Here is an 8,960-nt window from a genome sequence, read left to right as displayed (position 1 = left end):
TCTTTATTAGATCTTATTTATCTCTTCCTCTCTCTCTCTCTCTCTCTCTCTCTCTCTCTCTCTCTCTCTTGCACACACGCTCTGTCACTTTCACAACGGAGAAGACAAAACCACCAGGTGTGTAATAAATAACTTTTTGCGTTTTCTTTTCCTCCTCCTCCTCCTTCTTCTCCTCCTCCTCCTGTTTATCCCGTTTCCTCATTTTCTTTTTTCTTTCCACCTTCCCATCCCCCATTCTTCATCCCCCATCCTTCTTCTTCTTCTTCTTCTTCTTCTTCATCATCATCATCATCATTCTTCTTCTTCACTTAAATAAAAGAAAAGGAAGCGTTTTTTAATAAAAAAAAAATAAATAAAAATTATATTTCATTAAAAAAATAAAGTAAGCAATAACCAATAAATTGCCTCTAATGCGACAAAATATGTTTGTTTACTTATTTTGCTTTTAAAGTTGCTTACTTCCAAGAAAAAAAAAACTCTAATAAAAAAAATCTGTTCCGCCTCAACAAATCCGTGTCTGTCCAATTCCAGTAGCAAACGAAGAGTTTTCATTTATTTATTTATTTATTTTTGTATATTTTGTGCGATTGTTGCTTGTCAGAGCTTCCATACATAACAGACCATTGACCCTAAGAGCTGAAGAGTAGTCGCCATCAACAAGAACCCCCCCCTTTGCCTCCTCTCACACACTCGTTCGTTTTCGCTTTCTTTCTACCACATTCTATTTCTCACTCAGTCTCTCTTTCCCCCTCTCTTTCTCCCTTCCATTTTTGATCTTTCTCTCCCCCTCTCTCTCTCTCTTTTATTTCCCTTTCTCTGTCTCTCTTCCCCTTCCTCGCTTCCATTTTAGCTCTCTATCTCTCCCCCTCTCTCTATTCCCCTCTGTCTTTCTCGCTTCCATTTTTGCCCTCTCCCTCTCTCATTCTCTTCCTTCCATTTCACGTTCTCTATCTATCTCTCTCTTTCCTCCTTTCTTGCTTCCAATTTTGCCCTCTCTTTCTCCTTCTCTCTCTCTCCATCTTTTTTATCTCTTTTCCTCTCTCTCATTCACTTTCACACGCACACACTCACACGCACGCATTGCACCCCCCCTCGCTCTCTCTCGCTCTCTCTCTCTCTCTCTTTCTCACTTGTTTCTATCACGCTCTCTTTCTATCCTATTCATTCTCTTTATGTATCCTTCTCTTGCTTTCTATCACCCCCCTCTCTCTTCTTTCGGAACACATGGACGAAGGCGACAGCAGCAGCAGCAGCTGGAATATCCGCACGTATTATTATTCTTTTTCTTCTCCGAGTCGGACATTCAAATCATCGTCAGTTATTAGTTGATATTGTTGTTTTTTGTTTTTCTTCACGCAACAAACAAATTGACTACCATTTAACAACAAAAACAACAACAACAACAACAACAAAAGGTAAGTGGATTATTATTATTATTATTAATTTGGACCCACTAGGAGTGCTCACACAGTCCATCATCGGCGGTGTTTGCGCGGAGCCTGGGTGACGACAAAGCCTCCCAAGATTCCCAGTACTTTCCACCTCTTTCGATAACCTTTACTAATGAATTTTTCGTTATCGCAATAGCCGCTTACCACTGTCAACGACTATTAATGTTCATTAGAATTTGAGTGCCAATAAGCCTCCTCAAGGTCTCTTCGCGCTCATCCAGTCGACGCGTGGACGCGACGCCTGATTAGTGCTTTCGGAAATCACTGCTTTCCATCCTCGGTCTTTCCATCCTCCTTGATCCTTCACGCATATTTTATGTGGTATCAATCGCGGCTGATTTTAGGGGGGGGGGCAGTTTATAAGATTTTTTTTTTTTTTTTGCAATTTCAGTTTCCTTGGATTCATGTATTTATCCTTTTTTTTTTACTTTTATTGCAGTTATTATTATTATTATTATTATTATTATTATTATTATTATTATTATTAATATTATTATTATTATTATTATTATTATTATTATTATTATTATTATTATTATTATTATTATTATTTACTAGGAGTTTTCACACGGGAGTCATTATCAGTGATTCTTCTCTGGTAACAACAGGTGGTACTCCCTGGAGTTCGAGTGACAACAAGTCTCCCAAGATTTCCAGCACTCTCTGCCCCTTTTGATAACTTTTGCAAATCACTTTTATCATTGATTTCTCGTTGATAATGATTTCCATGGAATTTGAACAGCAATAAGCTTAACAAAAATTCAAGTATTCGCCACACGTTTACAGTGGAGGTCTGATTTTTGCACTTTCTATTTTTCGACTTTCAGTTTGTTTGGTGCCACTCCATATGTGTGCGTATGTGTGCATGTGTGTGTATGTGTCTGTAAGAGAGAGAGAGAGAGAGAGAGAGAGAGAGAGAGAGAGAGAGAGAGAGAGAGTGTGTGTGTGTGTCTGTGTGTGTGTTGGGCTCGTGTGATGTTCTATTTCTATTTCAAATTACCTGTATCTGGTTGGCGTTGTTGCGATTATGTACTCTCTAGGAGTTCTCACGCACGTCATAATCAAAGGTTAATCATTGATAATAACCAGTAGGGTTTCCTGGAGTTTGAGTGACAGCAAGCCCCCCCCCCAGATTTCCAGTACACTCTACCTCTTTCGATAACCATTGCAAATGACTTTGCATTATCACACCAATCGCTTACCATTGATTTTTGGCTGGCAGCAACCATTGGTTTTCATTAGGATGTGAGTGGTAAAAAGCCTCCCCAAGGTCCCAGTTTTCTTTGCACTCTTTCAGTGGAGGTCCGATCAGTGCTCTTCCTCCTGGGTCTTATTATTATTCACTAAGTAGGAGTTTTCACACAGGCCATTATCAAAGAATTCTCTCTGAGAACAACTTGTGGTGTTCCCTAGAGTATGAGTGAGAACCAGTCTCCTCAGATTTCCAGTACTCTGCACCTCTTTCGATACTATTTGCAAATTAATTTGCATTATTGCAACAACCGTTTACCATTGATTTTCGTTGGTAGCAGCCATTGGTTTTCACTCGAATTTGAGTGGCAATAAGTCTCCCCAAAGTCCCACTCCTTTCTGCACTCATCCAGCGGAGGTTTAGTGATTTCTCTCCACGGTTTTTCCATCCTCCTTGACCCTTCAACTATTTGGTGCGGTGCCAGTCGTGCTGACGCCAATTTTTTTTGGGGGGGGGGAGGGGAGGAGGGAAAGGGAAGGGGAAAGAAGATAGAGGAAGGGAGAAGAAGAGGGAATAGGCAATTTTCACTTTTGGTGTACCAGCTCTGTTGATTGCACCTTTTTGTCTCATTTCTGTTGCAGTTTATATATGCTCTGTCAGAATTTGTCACTCATGTGGACTAGTTTCTGCACTCAAGGGTTTTCCTTAACATTTCAGCTGTTTTCAGCATTACCATTCATTGCATAATCTCAGTCTTCCCGTCGATTCCGATTTCTCTTAGTTTTTTTTCCAAGTTTATTATTATTACTTGTACTCACTAGAAGTTTTAAAACCGGCTTCTCTGTCAACAACCTGTTGTATTTCCTGGAGTCTGAGTGACAACAAGTCTCCCCAGGTTTTTAGTACTCTCTACCTCTTTCAATAACTTTTGCGATTAAATTTGCCTCATCGGAGCAGCTGTTTATCATTGGTGACGACGATTGGCCTTTATTGGGATTTTGGTGCAATAAGCCTTTCCCAAAGTCCCATTATTTATCATCATCATCATCATCATCTATTATTTTTTAAATTATCATCACGTTTGTTTACTTTTTTTGCCCTGTTTGTAATATTTTTTCCTACCTCTCTCGATCGGCGATTTAATTTGAAAGTGCGCGGACTATTTTTTTATACTTATTTTGAATGAATGAATAAAAAGAACGCAAAAATAATCCTCACCACCACCACCACCACCACCACCACCACCACCACCACCACCATCATCATCATCATCATCATCATCATCATCATCCAGTACAGTTGTAGTTACAGCCCAAAAAAGTACATTCTTGGACTTTTGGCCAAGATCAAAGTGTAGTATCTGTTATTCAGATGCGTCACTTCCATTTCTCGTTCTCTTTCAGTGGAGGAGAAATCCTTCACGACTGAGACAATTTTTATTTTTGTACCTTTTCTCCACGTTAAAAAACGACCCTGGTGTCTAACTCTGTCCCGTGGGGAGGCATTGTAAATAGGTACAGCCCCATTCACTCCCCTCCCCACGAGGACAACGGTAGACAGTGTCGGTTTTTAATGTGGGAGAATCTCCTTCAAAAACGAAACATTTTGGATTGGAGAAAAAAATTTTCAATTTCCCCTGTAGAAAAGGATCGCTCCTCCTTTGACCGAAGGAGGCACAGGTACTCTGCTTTGAATTATTTATTCGCAAATAAAAACATATGAATATATTTTTTTATCTTACAAATTAGGAACAAGACCATCAAAGATAAAAAAAACAGATTAGTAAAACTTCTGCAACCATTTCTATTAAACAAACCATTCAATTCGTATAATTTGAATTCAATGGACTACTGTCCTCATTTTGAGTGTTATTTTCACAGCGTTTCGGTTGATGTAACCTCCGACCTTCTTCAGGTACATTTTATGAAACTCGGGAATCTTTCTGTCGACTTTAGGAGAAAAAAAACAGAACCCATTATTTATTATTTAAAACAGAACCCTTTATTTAATCGTTCCGTCAGTCATGACTAGGTAAAAGTCTTAACTAATTCACAAATATATTTTTGAATGTTGCCTGCACTGAGGATTGACCCTTCAACCTCCAGAAGAGTGCAACTTACAACTGAATTTTTTCAAGTACTTTATCCACTACACCACAGGTCCTTGCGGACAAGATACACCTGAACAAGGTCGGAAGTTACATGGACCGAAATGTTGCAAAAATGACACTCAACATGAGAACAATAGTCTGAAGGATCCAGATAACATGAATAATTTATCCCTATCTAAAAAATTCAAAAACATAAAACCACTCAGTCTTTTCTGGTTTGTTTAGAACCAAAAACAGGCATGACAATCTCTAAATGGGAGTGGGACTTAAGAAAGAGGGAAATGAAATTGGGGTGGGGTTTTAGAGTGGATGGCATCCTTCCAATTTGAAGATGAAAATGAGAAATAGGTATCTTAGATGAATTTTATTAAAAAAAAAAAAGGCAGAATTCAGCTAGTTAAGGGGATATTTTAACCTAGTTTAGTCCAACAGGCTCGAGAACTGTGTGCACCCCAAGCTTATGCCGAGAACATGTATTTGTTACTCTTTTTCATCCCAAACAAATCATATTGCCACTTTGACAAAAGGGGCTACTATTTGGAATCATGTTTAATAGAGGACTGTGGGGATTTGAGCAGCAAAATGTCTGTGCATATTACATTTAAATTTCTGCTGGTTAGTATAGTCAGGAAAGCAGGAAACAAAGAGGGAATTCTAAATTCTAGCAGCAGGAAATAAACTATTTCAGTAGAAGGCTTCCGTCATCTAGGGTTCTCAACAGTGAAGGGGTGGGATTTTGTTCTTTTCCGGATAAGTTGGAAGAATCTAACATTGCAGCTTTTTGTTTTTCTACTTCCTTTTGTAAAACTTAATTATGTTCTGCAAAATCAAAAACAAAAACAACCCCCCTTTTTCCCTTTCACTTTCTATCTCCTCCCACTTCTTGACTAGTTTCCTAACTGAAAATGTACCAAACATACAGTAACCCTTTTCCCTCTCCCATTGCAAAACTCATACATGTTCTGCAGGGCAGGGAACAAAAACGATAAAATCCACTATAAAACAACCAAACCAAGCACTACAAACTAGCGATTGAAGATACAAAAAGCTTGAAGAATGAACACTTTCTGCAAAATAACTGGATGCAACATGAATACTATTTCCAAAATAACTGGATTCGGCATTAAATAACCCAAAAAGGGTTGATATGTCGTAAAGCAACCAAACCAAATCAAACTCTGAAAATATAAAGAACTTGAAGCATTAAGACTGTTTCCAAAATAATTGGATTCGGCGTTAAATAACCTGGAAAGGGTTGATATGCTGTAAAACAAAACAACTAAAACGATCAAACACATAAAGTACATTTGGGTAAAATTTCATAAAAATCGGCCCAGCTGTTTTGGAGCTCATAGGGAACGCACACACACACACACACACACACACACACACACACACACACACACACACACACACACAAAATGACTTTTATATATGAACAGAGGTTTTCAAATTAAATGATTATTTAATTTTTATCAACTTTTTTCTTTTTTTTTTTTACAAAATAGTCATCACTTATGAAAACCCGGAGGCCACTCGAGGATAAGAGTTAATGAATGAGTGTACAGTAGTCAATGGGACAATATCATAGTAATCGTTAGTAGTAGAAATTTGGTAAATTGGATTACTTAAAGGGATGGTTCATCAAGAACTTGTTTACGTTGGACTTGAAGACGGTCATATTGTAGTCAGCTGGAAAGCAGGGAAACGGAAGAAAGTTCCACAGGCATGCAGTTCTAAGAAAAAAGCATTGTTCATGGAATCTATGATTAGGTTTAGGCATAGATAAAGAGTAGGGGAAATTATTGATAGTGGTTTCAGATAGACGAGTGTTTTTTGTGAAAGTTCTTCTATCTTGACTGAAAGTGACACAATGTTCAACAAGCGAGATCGGAGATGCACCGCTGTACAACTCATGCTCTCTACTGATCCAAGTTATAACAACAGGACCATTGCCAACACCCTCAAAATACAAATCCAGACAGTTCAACACTTGAAGACACAGCTCAATAAAGTTTCCGGTCACGGTTATGATCTTTGGTGAGGTTTCAAGTGAGGGCCACATCATGCCACCTCACATCTTTGAAGTTGGCTTGAAATGTACCTGGATTTGCTGAAAAGTGTCTTTCGGTCCTAGGTCAATGGAGGAGAAATAATTCATGACTGAGACAATTTTTATTTTTGCTCCTGTCCAGAGTGCTCTTTTTGGGGAGCTGGATTTTCCCCACATTAAAAACCGAACTTGTGTCTTCCTCTGCCCTCGTGGAGAGGCAAGTAAATAGGAACTCACAAAAAATTCTGTTAAAATGAATTCGCATAATTCTTCGTTTTTTGACTATTTACATAGCAAGATAGGCAAGGTCGAAGTAGCATTTAACCAGCTCTGCAAGTTACAAATTTTAATTCAAAGTTACAAATTTTAATTCAAAGTTACAAATTTTAATTCAAAGTTACACATTTTAATTCAAAGTTACAAATTTTAATTTAAAGTTACAGGATTTTTTTTTTTAATAAACATTTATTTATTTAATAATTTAAAATCGACATAGTTTCGACGATATACAACTTTATCAGGAATGAAAATAGTTTATATTCTTTCTTTCTCCCTTTTCTTCCTTGTAACATGGTGTCGATAGAAAATCGAAGTGCTTTTAATTTTAAACAGTGATTTTATTTTTCAAATCGCATGTGGCTCGTATGAAATGAACAAGAGATATTTGAAAGATATTTTTAAACAAAAATAATTTGCTTTGAACTAATGCCGAATATCCTTTATGCCTAATTTTTTTTTTTTTTTTTTTTTATCTGAAAAGGTTATTTAGTTAAAACAATATGTAATGTTTTTTTTAATATACGATCGAAAGAGAGAGAGAGAGAGAGAGAGAGGGGGGGGGGAGAAAGATGGTTAAGGAAAAAATAACATGGACATGTATATCAAATCGAATATTATATTAGTGGTAAAACGTAGTACATGTATATTTGTGTATGTTTTTTTTTTTACTTCATCTCATACTGATAGATGGTTCCCCTTTTCCTAACGGTCATCCGTCTCCGACTTTTTTCAGGGTAGAAAAGATGACTTGATTCCATTTCCGTTTGATGAAAACCAGTTTTCCTGTTTTTGTTACAGACCATCTACTAGTTGACCAGTTGTGTACAAATCCTAAGAGTGATAGAAGCCTTCTATCATGACTAAAAGTGATACAATGTTTAACGAGCAAGATTGGAGATGCGCTGCTGTACAACTCATGCTCTCTACCGATCCAAATTATGACAACAGGACCATTGCCAGCACCCTGAAAATGCATAGAAAGATTGCCACGAATAATAGGAACGTGCCCAGAGTGATGAAAACAAAGTTTCCGGTCACGGTTATAGACTTTGGTGTGGTTTCAAGTGAAGGTCACATAATGCCTACTCAAATCTTCGAGGTTGGCTTGAAAACCAGCGCCAAAATACACCTGGATGTGCTGAAGAGTGTGGTGATCCTCTTGAGCAATCAGATGGCCACCCTGGGTTGGCAGCAGGACTTGGCACCAGCCAACAAGTCCAAAGAGAGTTTTTTGTCTATTTTTTTTTTTTTTTTACTTTGTCCCATACAGATAGATGGTTCCCCTTTTCCTTGTTGCCAGCTATCTCTGATTTTCAATATCTCCTTGTATTATGGCTTTTTGATGTTCTTCTTGCCTTATGTTTAGAGAGCGACATGTTTCACCTATGTACAGTTTTTCACATTTACATGGAATCTGATACATGCAGTTCTTAGTCATGATTTTTCCTTACGGAGATTGACTTGCGCAATATGCTTTTGGTGAGTTGAGTCACTTCTGAATACTGTTAAAAATACGAATTATCAATCCTCGTTTCAAAAATTCAGAAATATTCTTGTATAAAAGTACATGTATAACCAGATAGCTGAGAGTAGTTTCTCTTGCACTAATTCTGACTCACTTGGTCACTCACTGTTTGATCACCCCCACTCTCGCCTCGAGTTGGTAGCCTTATTTATAAAGTGTGGCTCAATTTAAATTTAAGAATAAATTGTGTTCATTAATTTTTTTCTTTTTCAATATTTAAAAAAGTTATTTTTTCATCCTTTTATCGCCAGTATTGCTTGTTTTGCCTATTTTGCATGACATAATTTTCCAGTTAACAGACCTAGTCTCTCTCTCCATGTTGGTACCACCACCCTCTTGCTCCGAGTTGG

At 37.6% G+C, this 8,960-nt stretch overlaps 1 protein-coding gene across 1 annotated transcript in view; it reads left to right on the top strand.

The window, feature by feature from the left end:
- The first annotated feature begins 1,026 nt into the window (after positions 1–1,026).
- LOC145241350 (uncharacterized) overlaps positions 1,027–8,960 on the top strand; it is a 105,499-nt gene continuing 97,565 nt past the window's right edge. Inside the window, exon 1 of the mRNA XM_080104218.1 lies at positions 1,027–1,415. The gene's annotated coding sequence lies outside the window, so the exon portion shown is untranslated. The remainder of the gene's footprint in view (positions 1,416–8,960) is intronic.

Source organism: Euprymna scolopes, chromosome 20 (assembly GCF_053919585.1).
Source record: "Euprymna scolopes isolate OS-2025 chromosome 20, ASM5391958v1, whole genome shotgun sequence".
Lineage (NCBI taxonomy): Eukaryota > Metazoa > Mollusca > Cephalopoda > Sepiida > Sepiolidae > Euprymna > Euprymna scolopes.
The sequence above is the reverse complement of the archived record's forward strand: the minus strand, read 5'-3'. Positions and strand labels throughout refer to the sequence as shown.